The following is a 15,435-nucleotide window of genomic DNA, read 5'->3' as shown; positions in this document are numbered from 1 at the left end:
AAGCAAATGTCAGCCAACAACATACTAAAAGGTCATACTGGGCATGCTTACACACATAGGCCATGTCTGAGTACAGCAGTGGGCCACACATATCTGGCAGTTGCAGTTCTTACTCCAGACACTTGTCACTATTCACCAATCCTGCCTTGCACACACAATGATATGAAAACAGACCCATATAATATATTAGACCCCTGTCGTAATCAAACTATGTACTACAAGTACTTACGTTGTTCAAAGAAAGTGAAAATCCAAAGAAGAAGATCAATAAATCTCCGATCAGTATCATCAAGAAACAATGAGCACTCCTAACATTATCCAAGCCATGTTCTGGCAAAAATATTGCCAAAGAGTCCATAAAGAACCATGAAGCTTTCTTTCGCTATGTCATAAATATCAATGTAAACTCATATATGTTCTGAGTCAGTGCAAAGTGTAAATGAATACATGCACATGACTGACATTGCCAACATCTTGTCAGGCAGGTTCATACATCTTTACCCCCCCTCTCACTGACAAAAGGACCCATTACCATACCTGGAGATTGTGAAAACCCAGAAATCACATATACAATGGTTAAACAGCTCTATCCAAACCTAAAAACACGGCGTCTATGGGATGACATGGTTTCCCTGACTGTGTCATATGTGAATTCCAAAACAAACAGACCCTGCACCTGAACAGTCTGTTGAGACTCACCCTCTGTACAGGATATGAAACTGTTGAATGGGTTTCAGCAACGTTTGGCACACTCCACAAGTGTTGGTGCACAACAGACCATGGGAACTATAGTCTTATAAGCCTAATAAGCCTGATCTGCAAGGCCATGGAGTCCATCATTATGAAACTCATAAACAGAGCTATTGGGAGCCTACAAACAACCAACCCTACCCATTTTGCTTTGGTCAGGGGCAGATCACAGTTCCTAAACCTGCTAGACAGTTTTCAAGGCAGTCACCCAGGACATACATCAATGAAATGAGCTCCACATGGCCTACATAGACCTTGAAAAGCCCTTTTCCAACATCCCACACACATGTCGTATCCACAAAATCAACAACCTGTTCATAAATAGACTAATAATCCCAAGGCAAACACTCCACCAGGCAGCAATGACACAAATGTAGTCCGGTCAATCTTTTATTTAGCGCTTTCATCAGGTAAAATGACTTCAGAATACAGCCATAACATTATATGACCTTGCCTTCACCGCTGCAGTATTCCTTAAAAATGGGGATTCCCTGCCGTGAAGCCTACTCTCTGGCCCATGTCATATCCACAAAATCAACAACCTGTGCATAAACACATATGTCATCTGATGGATTGCCAGCTGAGGCACAGATATATCCCTAATAAAACACCAGAAAAAAGACTTATCACAAGAAAACTCCAACACATAGCAGAAAATAATGCCAACCACAGAGATGGAAAATTTGAACGCTTTAATTCACGTATCCTGGTACCTCGGCAATTCACCTTCAATGGGACAATATATCAAACAAAACCCATCTCCTTAAATACAAACACATAAACTCATTAATCTATTAACCAATTAATTGTTAAATACTTAATTGAAACTGTATCTTGAACTTCTCTTAACTGCTTTCCAACACAAAACATTCAAGCAGATATAAGAATTCCATTTTCACAAAAATGCCCATACATCTGCCACTTGAACTGAATACTAATTTAACATCAAAATTCACATTATCTAATGTCCAAGAGCAGAATACACAACATAGATGAATGAGTAAATAAATGCATACTAGTGTGTAAATATAAATGTAAATATAATATAATATATTAAAACTACTTCAAACTTGTGAAATTATGCACACAACAGCATTTCATAATGTTGAATATTTTAAATGCATAATAACAAAATGCAAAAATCTCTCAAAATGCAAGACATTTTCAAAATATACATTTATATAATGCAAAATACAAAATGCAAGATATAAAAATATAAATATAAATTTCAAAAAACATCATGTAATATTTCATAAATGTAAACCAACATCTAAATTCAGCCCCCCCCCCCCCGATGCAGAGTGTGATAATTGAGAATTAGCTTGTGTTCTAACTTGTTAAGTTCTGCCTTAAAATTGCCAGCCTCAAAATGTGGTCTGACTAAAACACTGAAAATAAATCCTTCAGTGTTACCTTTATGAACCTTAACAAAACGAGAAGCCACGGGACTATCCAAATTCTCCCTTCTCACATCTCCCAAATGTTCTAAAATGCTAACTTTAATCCTTCTGGTAGTTTGACCAATATACCACAACGGTTGAGGACAATCACAACCCAAGACATAAACCACCCCTTGTGACAAACAATTGAATTTCTCAAGCACCCTATATTTCTTCCCATTGATTTTCCTTCCATCTAAATTTCTAACCAGATGACATACAGAACACCTACCACATCTTTCCATTCCAACATTTCCTCCATCAGTAGAATATTCCAACTTTTTATTTAATAACTCCTTCAAGTTACTAAATCTGCTATAAGAGAAACTAACATGTTTAGGAAACAAACTACCCACAGTCATGTCATCACAAACCACACTCCAAAACTGTCTAACAATCTTCTCTATGGTATGAGAGAAATCTGAATACTTTGAAACAAAGAATAATTTCTCCTCCTTATTTTCTGCTACGTGTTGGAGTTTTCTTGTGGCACAGATAGATCCCACAAGGTAATAATTGTGGTCTCCTGTTCAAGCTGGTAACAATTGCTTTCCCCCATGGCTCAGTCCTGGGACCCCTCCTGTCTGGTGTATACTTTTCAGAAATACAGTCAAACACACGAGGGTTATGTTTAGCAAAGTTTGTGGATGACTGCAAAAAGGTTGTCATAATCAATGTTTGGGACAACAGAGACATCCTTAAAAAGGGTCTCAGTCAGACAGATGTGGTGTCACAATTATGGCCTCGAGCTACAGTCATACAAATACCACATAGGTGCCAACACCCTAAATGTGGAGGTAATAATAAGGGATCTATGGACACGTGGATAGTCATCTCTACTTTCAGAAACACATTTACAAAGTGGTTAGAAAATCATGCTATGTGTTCCCACAAATTGCCAAGGTCTTTGCATGTAGGTCAAAGGAGGTTCCCTCTACTCATCAGTCATCAGACCCATCAGAGAGTATCACGGCACACTTGTGATGAATCTGACTAGGCACCTTCAGCAGCTGGAAAGACCACTGAAGTACTTCAACAAGAGGATTACTGGCCTCAAACAGTTGCCCCATGCAACAAGACTGAATTTACCTCAATCTGTACTCTGTTGCATACTGTGTACTCAGGCGATCTCTGCCCAACTGACAGGTCCATGTCCAATGCAGAACTGATGTACATGCACTATCTGAAGTAGACCCAAGCTCACTGTGCCACATGATCTAGGGATATCATCATCACAACAATAAATAGAACATGTTGGAGGGACACAGTACTAACTCACAGACTTCCCTTGCTTTGGAACAGGCTCTCAACCTACATTAAGCTGAGTCCCTAACTAACACTCTTCCAGAGGAGCCTTGATGAGTGTATGTGAAACTGAGCTGTCACACCATGGATCACTTCATCAGCTCTACTACACAGAGGCCAAGGGAACTAACCCCATGTGTGGTGATAGCTGCACACTCTGGCCATACTAATATATGCCTTCAGGCAAATAGTCTATTACCTACCTATGTACCTATATATATGTGTATATATATATATATATATATATATATATATATATATATATATATATATATATATATATATATATATATATGTGTGTGTGTGTGTGTGTAGGGGGAACACAGTATAATAAGCCAAAGATGGATGGGCAGAGATGTGTGTAAAAGGGTGACCATGACCGGGAGCCATCCAGGACTGTCCTACCCAGCACACATCCCAATGGCACAAAAGACATGAGGTGCACATCTCACCCACTGTACATAACAGCCACCAGTATCTGTAAGCATTACAGTGTATGTGGTCCATGTGCCTGCAGTACAACATGACTGTACAATGAAGTACACATCTGCTATCTGTAGACATGTACCTGTCACATAGGTTCATAGGTATGTAGTAGACTATCTTCACAAAGGCAGATATTAGCCTAGGCAAGTTGTGCAGCTTTCACCACCAGATTGGGTAGTCTCCCAAGCCCTAGTTCTAATAGTTAGTACCCTAAGCCCCTTTCTAGTGGGGCTGCTGATGTAATGCCTGGTGTGAATTGTCTGTTTCCCATCCACTCATCAAGGTTCCTATTGAAGAGTGTCAGCGAGGGGCTCTGTCTGATGTACATTGGGACTCTGCTCCACAGTAAGGCAAGTGTCTGGGATGGTACTCTATCCCACCAGCATGTTGTATTCATTGTTGTGATGAGGTTCATATCCCTAGAGTGTGTAGTGTGACTCAATTTTGTTATCCGTAGATGGAGCATATTCAACAGTTATGTGTTGGACATGGCTCTTTATGTTAGGCAGAGTGTGCCTCTGAGTAGGTGGTACACAACGGAGAACAGATTTAGTTTTACCAGATGTGTTGCATAACACAACTGTTTGAGGTCAGTAATCCTCTTGGTGAGGTACCTCTGTGGTCTCTACAGCTGCTGGATATGCTTAGTTGAGTACATCCAAAATGGTGCATTGTACTCAATGATGGGTCTGATGATTTAAGAGTAGAGGGCCACCACTACCTCTTTTGATCCTGATGCAAACCCGTTGTTGATTAGGTGGACCACATAGGATTTCCCAATCACTTTGGCAACATGGTTGTCAAAGGAAAGATGACTATCTACTTGTGTCCCCAGATCCCTTATTACCTTGTCAGTTTTAAGGGGTAACACCTATGTGATAGTTTGCGGGTACTTTGTTTTCACCAAAGGGGATTACTATGCATTCTTCCACATTGAGCTTGAGGCCATGATTCTGACACACACATCTGTCTCATAGAGTCCCTTCTGGAGAATATTTGTGTCATCCGGGGAATCTATTATGGCAAACACTTTACAGTTCCCAGCAAACTTAGTCAACCACAACCCTCCTGTGTTGGCATGTACTTTTGAGAAGTCTATACCAAATAGGAGGGACCCCAGGACTGAACCCTGGGGGACACCAGTTGTTACCCGTGTAAAGTCTGACATGTAGCCAGCAACTTTTAATTTGTGGGATCTATCTGTGAGCCAGTTTGCAATCCATCTTGTGATGTATGGATTCATGCCCAGGTTGGTGAGTTCATCTATGATACCTGACTGGGGAATGGTGTCAAAGGCCTTAGTGAGGTATAGGTAGGCTGTGTGGAGCTCATTTCAATCATCTGTAGCCTGGGTAACTGTCTCAAAGAAATCCACCCAGTTCAGGAGGCATGATCTGCATATGACAAAGCCAAACTGGGTGTGCTCAACTGTGTGAAGGTTCCCAATGTCTTTATTGTTGACTTCCATTATGATTGGCTTCATTGCCCTGCAGATCAGACTCATCAGGTTCATAGACCATGAATGCCAATGGTCTTTTGTGGCCCCACTCCTGTGGAGTGGAAAGAACATTGCTGTGCAACATTCTATGGGTACATATCCTGTAGAGAGCATGTAGAGAGAGGTGTAGGTATCCTTGATGAATATGGATACATCCCCACCCTATGTGCTATGATCCAGGTTTTGATGCTGGAAGGTATGGAATGAGTAGTATCCTGGTAGTGCTGGTGTGCTCTCTGGAGCCTTGAACTAGGTTTCTGTTACTGCACAGATATCAATAATCTCCATACTGAGAAGTGCCTCGAGTTTGTGCATCTGGAGGCTGAGACTTCTGTCAATCAGTAGCATTTAGCTCACTTTGTGGCTATTTGTGTTGGTTACGGGGTTTGGTATGTCCTGAGTGACCAGTGTTCCACACCTGAAGTCAATGCCTCATTGGTCCGATCTGACCATAAGCTAATTACCCTACATACCCACATTCTGACCTCACCCCCCCCCCCCATTAAAGAAACCATGTTAAAAATATCTCCAAAGACAACTTCATGATTCTTAAGACAGAAGTGTTGAACTTCAGGACACCCATGCAGATGGACAATACAGTTACGACTACTTAATCCTACATAATTGCACTTTATAAGCACTTACATGAGTGCATGGATCATGCTATCCCAAACAGAACCAAGATGCTATCCTCCAAGAAAAGGAAGCCAATCTGGTGGTCCCCTGTCATAAACAAACTGCACAACAGAAGGAAGAAACTGTTGCAAAAGAGGGTAAAACCCATGAGTGAAGGAGCTCCCTGGTCAGCCTCAGTAAGAAGCTGTGATCCCTGATAAAATCCTCCAAAGCTAGTTACGAAAACAAAATCGCCACTGATTCTAAAGACAACATCAAAGCATTCTATAGCTATGTCAAGAATCACAATGGCAACACTCAGATCTGCTCTGAGTTACAGCACAATGGCACTAAATATACAGACCCAACTGATATTGCCAACATCCTGGCAGATAGGATCAGTGCTAACTTTACCCCCCCCCCTCACACCCATGAAAGAGCCCATCTCTATACCGGAAGAATGCAAAGTTGCTATCATCAAAGCTGCACAGGTAAAAACCACACTCGAAAGCCAGGAACACAGCATCCATGGGACCAGATAACATCCCAGGCTGTGTTCTACATGAACTACAGAATGAACTGGCACCACACCTAAGTACCATGTTCAATGATAGCCTCACCTCAGGCTTTGTGCCTGCTGAATGGCACACAGCGACAGTTATCCCACTACACAAGGGGTGAACCACCACAGACCCCGGGAACTAGTGCCCCATTAACCTGATGAGCCTGGTCTGCAAGGCCATGGAACGTATCATCATGGAACTTATAAACAAAGACATTGGTAATCTCCAAACTCTGAACCACAACCATTTCAGGTTTGTAAAAGGCAGATCATGTCTCCTAAACCTGATAGACTTCTTCGAAGCAGTCACCAAAGCCGTAGACAAGGGTAAGGTGGTTTACACAGCCTATCTAGATCTTGTCAAGGTTTTCAATACAATCCCCCACTCTGGAATTATAGATAAACTCACTAAACTAGGTATAAATCCCTATGTCACAAGATGGGTTGCCAACTGGCTCACTGACAGAACCCACACTGTGAAAGTACCAGACTCCAAGTCCGACTTCAGACCAGTGACAAGTGGAGTACCACAGGGTTCAGTCATGTGTCCTGTCCTGTTTGGTATCTACTTCCCTGAAGTACAGGCTAACACAGAAGGTCTTTGGCTAAATGAAGTTCCCAGATGACTGCAAACTAGGATCCATAATTGAAACTACTAACGATGTGGACATCCTACAAAAGGGCCTCACTGAGACAGATGCCTGGTGTCAAAGCCATGGCTTCAAGCTCAATGCCAAAAAGTGCATTGTCATCCCCTTTGGTAAAAACTCTGTACCCATGAACTACAACATAGGCGGTAGTATACTTAACACTGAAAGTGTGATAAGAGATCTTGGGACACAGGTGGTCAGTAGACTCTCCTTTGATAATCATATCACCACAGTAGTCAGGAAATCCTTCTACTTGGCACATCTCATCACAAAAGGTTTCTCGTGCAGAAAAAAAGAGGATATTGTTCCCCTCTACTCATCACTCATTAGATCCATTAAAGAGTACAACGCCCCTTTTGGTATGTACCTCACAAGACATCTACAGCAACTGGAAAGCCTGCAGAAATACCTCACAAAGAGGATTAGTGGCCTCAAATACATGCCCTACACAGACCGTCTCAAAACACTCCAGCTTTACTCTGTCGCATATCGCCTACTCAGAGGTGATCTCTGCCTAACATACAAAGCTATGTCAAACACAGAGCTGTTGGACATGCTCCACTTAAAGAAATCCCAATCCCTCCGAGCTTCGGCCCCAAAACCCAGACCGAAATACAAAAGGAGGGGGTGTATCCATTTTCATAAAGGATACCCACACCTCCAGGTTAGTGGCACAGCACGAGGCCTCGGAGACCATCCAAGTGCAACTAACAGTGGGCAAAGCTGCTTATCAGATCATAGCCTGCTACAGATCACCTACTTTGTCTCAGGACCCTCACTCAGCATTCCTGAGAACACTGGAAAATATAAAGGTCCTACCAAACACCATGATATTAGGAGATTTCAACTACCCAAACATTGACTGGGAGAATTACTCAAGTACAAACTCCTTTGCCCAATGCTTCCTAGAGTTTATAAACTCAAACACCCTGGAACAGCTGGTCACCATGCCCACTAGAGGTGACAACATACTGAACCTGAGCATCACCAACATGGGGGATCAGTGTTCCACACCAGAGGTAAACCCCTCGCGAGAGCCCCTCGCAGACTCTCTTCAAGAGGAATCTTGATGAGTGGATGGGAAATTGCAAATTTACCCCTGGAATCACTTCAGTGGCCTTGCTAGACAGAGGCCCAGGAAACTCATTTAAAAGGGAGGCGAAAGCCAACACATTCTGGCTAGGCTTATAAATGCCCTTGGGCAGATAGCCTAGTACCTACCTATGAACCTATGAACCTACATGCTCAAGGGACCTAAACCTTGTCACCACAATAAACAGAACATGCCAGAGGGATAGATTCCTGTCCCCGAGACTTCACATACTCCGGAATAAACTACCTATCTATATCAAACAAAGCTCCTCATTAGCACTCTTCAAGAAAAATCTTGAAGATTGGATGGGATATAGGAAATTCACCCTGGGGATCATTTCTGTGTCTCTGCTCGACAGTGGCACAGGAAAATAAATTTCTTGGGTGGCAAAAGCCAGGGTACCTTTTTGGCTGGGCTTGTATAGGCCCCAGGGCTGATAGCCTAGTACCTACCTATGAACCTATGAACCTTTGAGCCTTGCCTAAAAAAGGTAATATGAGGACAGCAAGAGCCTTGGTCAGTATTAAGAAGCATAGGGGCGACAGGTGCAAACCATCTATAGTGAAGCAACAAGGCTTGTCTATCATGTCATCACAGGCAGACAGAGACTGGATCCCCTTTGAATGACACCAGAAGCTCAGCCAATTGTTAAAGTTTATCATCTTTCTGTTATATTGCAGTATCATGTAGGTGAAGGCAGGATGCTACTCAAGGTTTGACCTTGTATGTACCAGCATGTAGTGCATCAACCCATATATGATATGGTCATAGCCTATGCATACAATACACTCACAATACACCTAGTATGATAAGCCTGCTGAGGTTAGCAAATGTGAAAAAAACATTTGTGCAAACTGTCAGCAAGTAACGTCTGTATTGCACTCTGTAACTCCATATTGCTTGCTGAAGTGTAAAGATGTACTTAGTTTGGATTAAGAACACCGCACTTGCCAACTGTGTGTGTGTGTGTGTGTGTGTGTGTGTGTGTGTGTGTGTGTGTGTGTGTGTGTGTGTGTGTGTGTGTGTGTGTGTGTCTCCCCCTGGGGAGAAAGCAACCTTTTTGGTGACTACTCACACCCCTTAAAAGTGGTATACTCATCTTTGTCATCTCATGATGTCACCATCCTACAAATATACCTGTGGAAAAAAGAAATCTCAGTAATGTGTATAGCGCATTGTATAAATGTGTACTGCTGAAATATCATAATGTAGTTAGGTAGCGATTTGAATCCTGCACTTGCCAACTGTGTGAGTGTGTGTGTGTCTCCCTTGGGAAAAGCAACCTTTTTGGAGACTACTCAAACACCTTAAAAGTGGTATACTCATCGTTGTCAAGCCTGATAATGTCACCATCCTACAAATATACCTGTGGAAAGGTGAAACCCCAGTAATGTGTATAGCACGTCATGTAAATGCATACTTCTGTCATATTGTAATGTAGTTAGGTAGGGGTCTGAATCCTGCATTTGCTAACTGTGTGTGTCTCTCTGGGGAGGAGCAACCTTTTTGGAGACTACTCAAAAACCTTAAAAGTGGTATACTCATCTTTGTCAAGTCTGATGATGTCACCATCCTACAAATATACCTGTGGAAAATTGAAATTCCAGTAATGTGTATAATGTATCATGTAAATGCATACTGCTGTAGTATCATAATGTAGTTAGGTAGGGGTTTGTGTCCTGCACTTACCAACTGTGTGTGTGTTTCCCTGGGAAGGAGCAACCTTTTTGGAGACTACTCACACCCCTTAAAAGTGTTATACTTATCTTTGTCAAGTCTCATGATGTCACCATCCTACAAATATACCTGTGGAAAGAGAAAGTCCCAGTAATGTGTATAGTGCATTGTTTAAATGCATACTGCTGTAGTATCATAATGTAGTTAGGTAGGGGTTTGAGTCCTGCACTTGACAACTGTGTGCCCCCTCTGGGAAAGAGCAACCTTTTTGGAGACTACTCACACCCCTTAAAAGTGGTATATGCATCTTTGTCAAGTCTCATGATGTCACCATCCTACAAATATACCTGTGGAAAAAAGAAATCCCAGTAATGTGGATAGCGTGTCAGGTAAATGCATATTTCTGTAGTATCATAAGGTAGTTAAGTAGGGGTTTGAGTTCTGCACTTGCCAATTGTGTGTGTCTTCCTCGGAAAATGCAACCTTTTTGGAGACTACTCACACCCTTTAAAAGTGGTATACTCATCTTTGTCATGTCTCATGATGTCACCATCCTACAAATATACCTGTGGAGAGAAAAACCCCCCGTAATGTGTATAGCGCATCATATAAATGCATACTGCTGTAGTGTTATAATGTAGTTAGGAAAGAGTTTGAATCCTGCACTTGCTAACTGTGTGTGTGACACTGTTAGCCAATGGGGAGTGTGTTTTGATTTTTCTAGTGTATGACATATCACAATGACAACTGTATGTGCATTACATATGTATAGTAGCTGTGAGGCAAATCCATATACATACATGTGACCTCAAGTATTTCATAGGTGGGTACTCTGCTTTCTCCATGAACATATCTGTTATCTTTGCCAGAACGTGCTGGCACTTTTCAGACCTTAGGTCACTTCTGTATGCTTGTGACAAGCTTAGCCACTGCAGTGATCCCTGGGCTACGTCTTCCATTTCACATCCACTCATCACGGTTTCTATTGAAGAGTGTGAGTGTGGGTTTATGCTTGAGGTATATTTGAAACCTGTTCCAAAGCAAGCAAAGTCTGGCAAAGATGACTAATCATTATAGGTGTGCAACAACCTATGTGGATCTGCATGCAAATCCTTTATTGCTTATGTGCTCCACAGAGGGATTTCCAAAATCCTTTGGTAATGTGATTATCAAAGGAGAGATGACAACACATGGCTCTATGTACACATTAGTACCTGTTCCACATTTTGGGGGCTACTACCTATGTGGTACTCTGGGATACTTTGTTTTCTAAAAGTGGATAACTATGCTTTCTATGGCTTATAGCTTTACAACATGAGTTTGACACCAGGTATCTGTCTATATGATACCCTTTTGGAGGATGTGTGTGTCATCTGTTGAATAAAGTATAGCCCACAGTATGCATTGTCATCAGACATGGGCAGACATATCCCTACTGTGTTTGCTTGTACCTAAGAAAGCTATATGCCAAACAGGAGTGGTCCCAGGACTGAGTGCAGGTGAATACCACTTGTTACTGGCATAGAATAGTGCATGGAGGCTGCAAATGTTACTGTGTCCTACATCTGTGCGTCAGTTGTCAAGCCATCATCTAACAATCGTTTATGGTCAATCTGTTGAGGTTATGTATAATACCAGTATGTGGGATGGGTATGAATTGCTGGTGAGCTATAGCTTGGCTGTGTTGACCTCCCCTCCCTCACCTATAGCCTTGTTGACTGGCTTGAAGTCTACTAGGTGTAGCAGCCATGATCTGGCCTTTAGAGAACCTACGTGGGATGGTGCAGTGTTTGCAGGTTCATAATGTCTCTGTTAATGAGTTCCATAATGCTGTGCTCCATAGCCTTCCAGATAACATTGGTCTGGCTTATAGGGTGAGAGTTTCCAGGACCTGTTGCAGTTCTACCCTTAATCAATTTATGTTAACATTTGCACTGGGTGTGACGAGGGTGGACAGGTTTAAGAATAAGTATATTAGAGGGTCAGGCCAGGTTTGAAGGTTAGTAGACCATGCCAGATAGGCAGGATTAAGTTGGCTTGTACATGTGCTGAGGATGGATGCAGAGTATATTGTGAAATAGATGCTAAGGATGAAGTTTCCAGGTAACAGGAAAAGAGGAATGCCTAAGATGAGGTTTATGGCTGTGGTGAGAGAGGACATGCAGGTGGATGGTGTGACAGCGCAAGATGCAGAGGGCAGGAAGAAATTATGTACTGTGGCGACCCTTAATGGGAGCATCCGAAAGGAGAAGAAGAAAGACGTAGCTTAACCCTTGTGGACTGTGAACACCATTACCGTGTGTCATTCCACAAGTATGTAACCTGTATAGAGGCTGCATCTGGACAGAGCGTTTAGGTGAGTGGTGACTTCATATGTCAGCTTGTGTATGACACAGCCAGGGACACTGTCCAGTACCATTGCCACTGTGGTGTGTACTTTGTTAAAGAGATGTTTTAAATGGAGTGTCCGTGAATCATCAGGTTTTACATTCTTCAGGTCTGGAAATGTGGCCCTTGTGTAATGACAGGGTGGTGAAATCCACATTCAAACTGTCTGACAAGGAATTGGTAATGTCAGTCAGATAAGTGTACTTTGTGACCATTTACATTAACTGTGACCCGATCTGAGATTTCCCCTGTAGATAATGAACAACACTGAAGAAAGCTTTAGTGTTGTCTTTGGAATCCTTGTCATTTTATATTTTGAAGCTTGCCTTGTATGTTTATTGAGGGATTGTATTTTCTCAATGATACTGACCAGAGAGGTTATCCCTTCTTGGTATGTAACTCTTTTTTGGTACAACGTCACACCTTCTATTATATATTTAGTTTATGGCAGGGGCCCATGAGACTAATGCACTTTTACTGTATAAGTGAGAATTTCTTGTGTTTGTGATAGCACGGTCCATGCAACCCTGTAGGTGAACAGTGTGCATTAATAAAGGATTATGCAGCTGGGACAGTGTTAACCTTAGTAATGCAAACCAATGACAGATAGCAACAACAGCATCACCCACAGCAAAGTGTCAACCCATGTCACACACACAGGCATACTCAAGTTCCAAAATGTGTGTAGTACAATGCATACTGGCCACCAATAGAAAATATGGAGTGTTAACACTGGCCAATACAGGGTATGTCAACCTGCCCATGTGTCCAATATGCACGTAGATGCAGACAGTGCACCTCCACCATGTTCACAAATGTACACCTGCAAACCTGTGCTGCACACATCCCATACTTACTGTCCACTGTATAACACATGCTGACACAACTAGTGGCACATGGGCAAACAAAACACAATTGGAATAAACACTGGTGGAAACAATACAACATTGCTAATTACAGCTTTAATGTATCATGCCTGCTCATCTACACCTTCAATTATATCATTACACTTTACTGCTGACAACATGCTACACATTCAACCATTGCTATACTTTATTAAAGTCACCCTGTGCATCAGCACCATGTTAGACTGTTCCTGCATCAATGTTACAGATGACAGGAGGTGGCATAGGTTTCATCATATGCACAGGGTGTGTTGTTGGTTTGCCAGAGGCCTACACTGAACCATACAATCAACATGTGTGTGTGAGTGTGTGTGTGAGGGCCATGAGTACTGTTATGGGCCAGTGTTGATGTAATGTGTGCAGGTATGTGTTTGCCCTAGGTTTCTGGTTTATGTGTGTGTGTCTGCATGCACACAGTTCCACCATGTGGCTACCATATACGGGGATTTGTGAGACAGCTATAGACTGTACCTGGCAGGCTTTACAGATCACTGTCTCTGGCCATGGATACGGAACCTGTGCCTGGCAGGGGTGCTACAGACAGTATCATGTACTAATCCAGACTGGGTACTATCCAAAGAGGTTGACATATGTCCACTGGATCCAGGTCCCTGCTGGGACTGGCCAGAACCACGTGCACATGGTCTTCTAGGACAGTCTATGGACAGCTCCCCCAACATTGCTGGGGCTGGTACTGGCACTACAGGAGCAGCTGTGACTTGCTGGATGTCCACGGCGAGCTCCAGCTGCTGATGTTGCTGGCATACATCCACGTCAACGTCTCAACCATCCCGCACTGTCCTGACACATGTACATGACATTGTGGAGGACATCCAGTGTCTCATCCCAACATCTATCAATGACCTCGGTGTAATTATGTATGGCACCTGCTAGGTCACGGATACTGTCATTTACAGAGGTGTTATGAGCCCTCTGTGCCCTTAGCCCCTGTCTGGTGTACCACTCCATTCATGTCTGTGCCTTTATGACAGCCTGGAACGTGCATGTGGTAGAAAGAGGTGTGGCACATCTGCCAGGGGCATGATGACCAGCAGTGCTCTGACGAGAACCCCTGGGCATCTGCCTATGTGGTACCGTTCCAGACAGCTGGCTATGGCTGCTGTGTCCTGATATATGTGCCATAGATACCACACTGTCCTGGCCAGTGCCAACCATACACTGTCCCTCAGCTAAGGGCAATGGTGATGATGGATGTACAGGAAGTATGACTGTGTGCATGGATGGGGTGAAGACTTGTGTACTGTCAATTGGTGGCCCAACAACAGACCCTGACAAACCTGCCTGTTCCTCAACACGCCTATCCTCATGATCACTGTCTGTCTCAGTGACATCAGGTTCCCTGCTGTACTGAACCAGCCCCACCTCGGCACCTGTGAGAGGAAAACAGGAATCACACTTTAAGACCTGAACATGATGTCAGACCACATGTGCACATGCACACATGCACACATGTGCACATGCACACATGCACACATGCGCACATGCACACATGCACTCATGCACACACACAAAAATACACTCCTCCCTAAAGCAGACACACACACACCAGCAATCTCAGAACATACACAATAACAGGTGATGGTGGGGTACAGTATCACAAGCAAAACAGTCATATCACACATGTCAGCATGCAGGACATGTGTTGCTCAACAGCATGCAGTGCAACTGTAGACAGTCCTTGTTACTAACAGTATACATGGCTTTGATGCATGTGTTTTGTTATTAGGTGATGGCCTCCCCCTGGAACACAATGCATACATGGACACAACATTGTTGTGCAGGTATTCAAAACTCTGTAATGTACTGTGCACCATAACAAACAGGTGTACATACCATGGCTGGATGTGTGTCTGTGTGTCAGATAGGTATCCAATGCTGATTACAGCCTCTGTGTCTTTAGCAAATAATTGTAGACACAGTTTTAGCACATGCATGATGAGTATTCACACAACATCATCAGTGGTGCATGGATAATTGATGGAATATCATTCGGCCACATACCCAATGTACGGTACTTATGGTGAGTGTAGATCATATTGTGGACAT

This window comes from Protopterus annectens, chromosome 7.part0, assembly GCF_019279795.1.
Source record: "Protopterus annectens isolate FY-2018-M chromosome 7.part0, PAN1.0, whole genome shotgun sequence".
Taxonomy (NCBI): domain Eukaryota; kingdom Metazoa; phylum Chordata; order Ceratodontiformes; family Protopteridae; genus Protopterus; species Protopterus annectens.
This window is presented reverse-complemented; position numbering follows the sequence as displayed.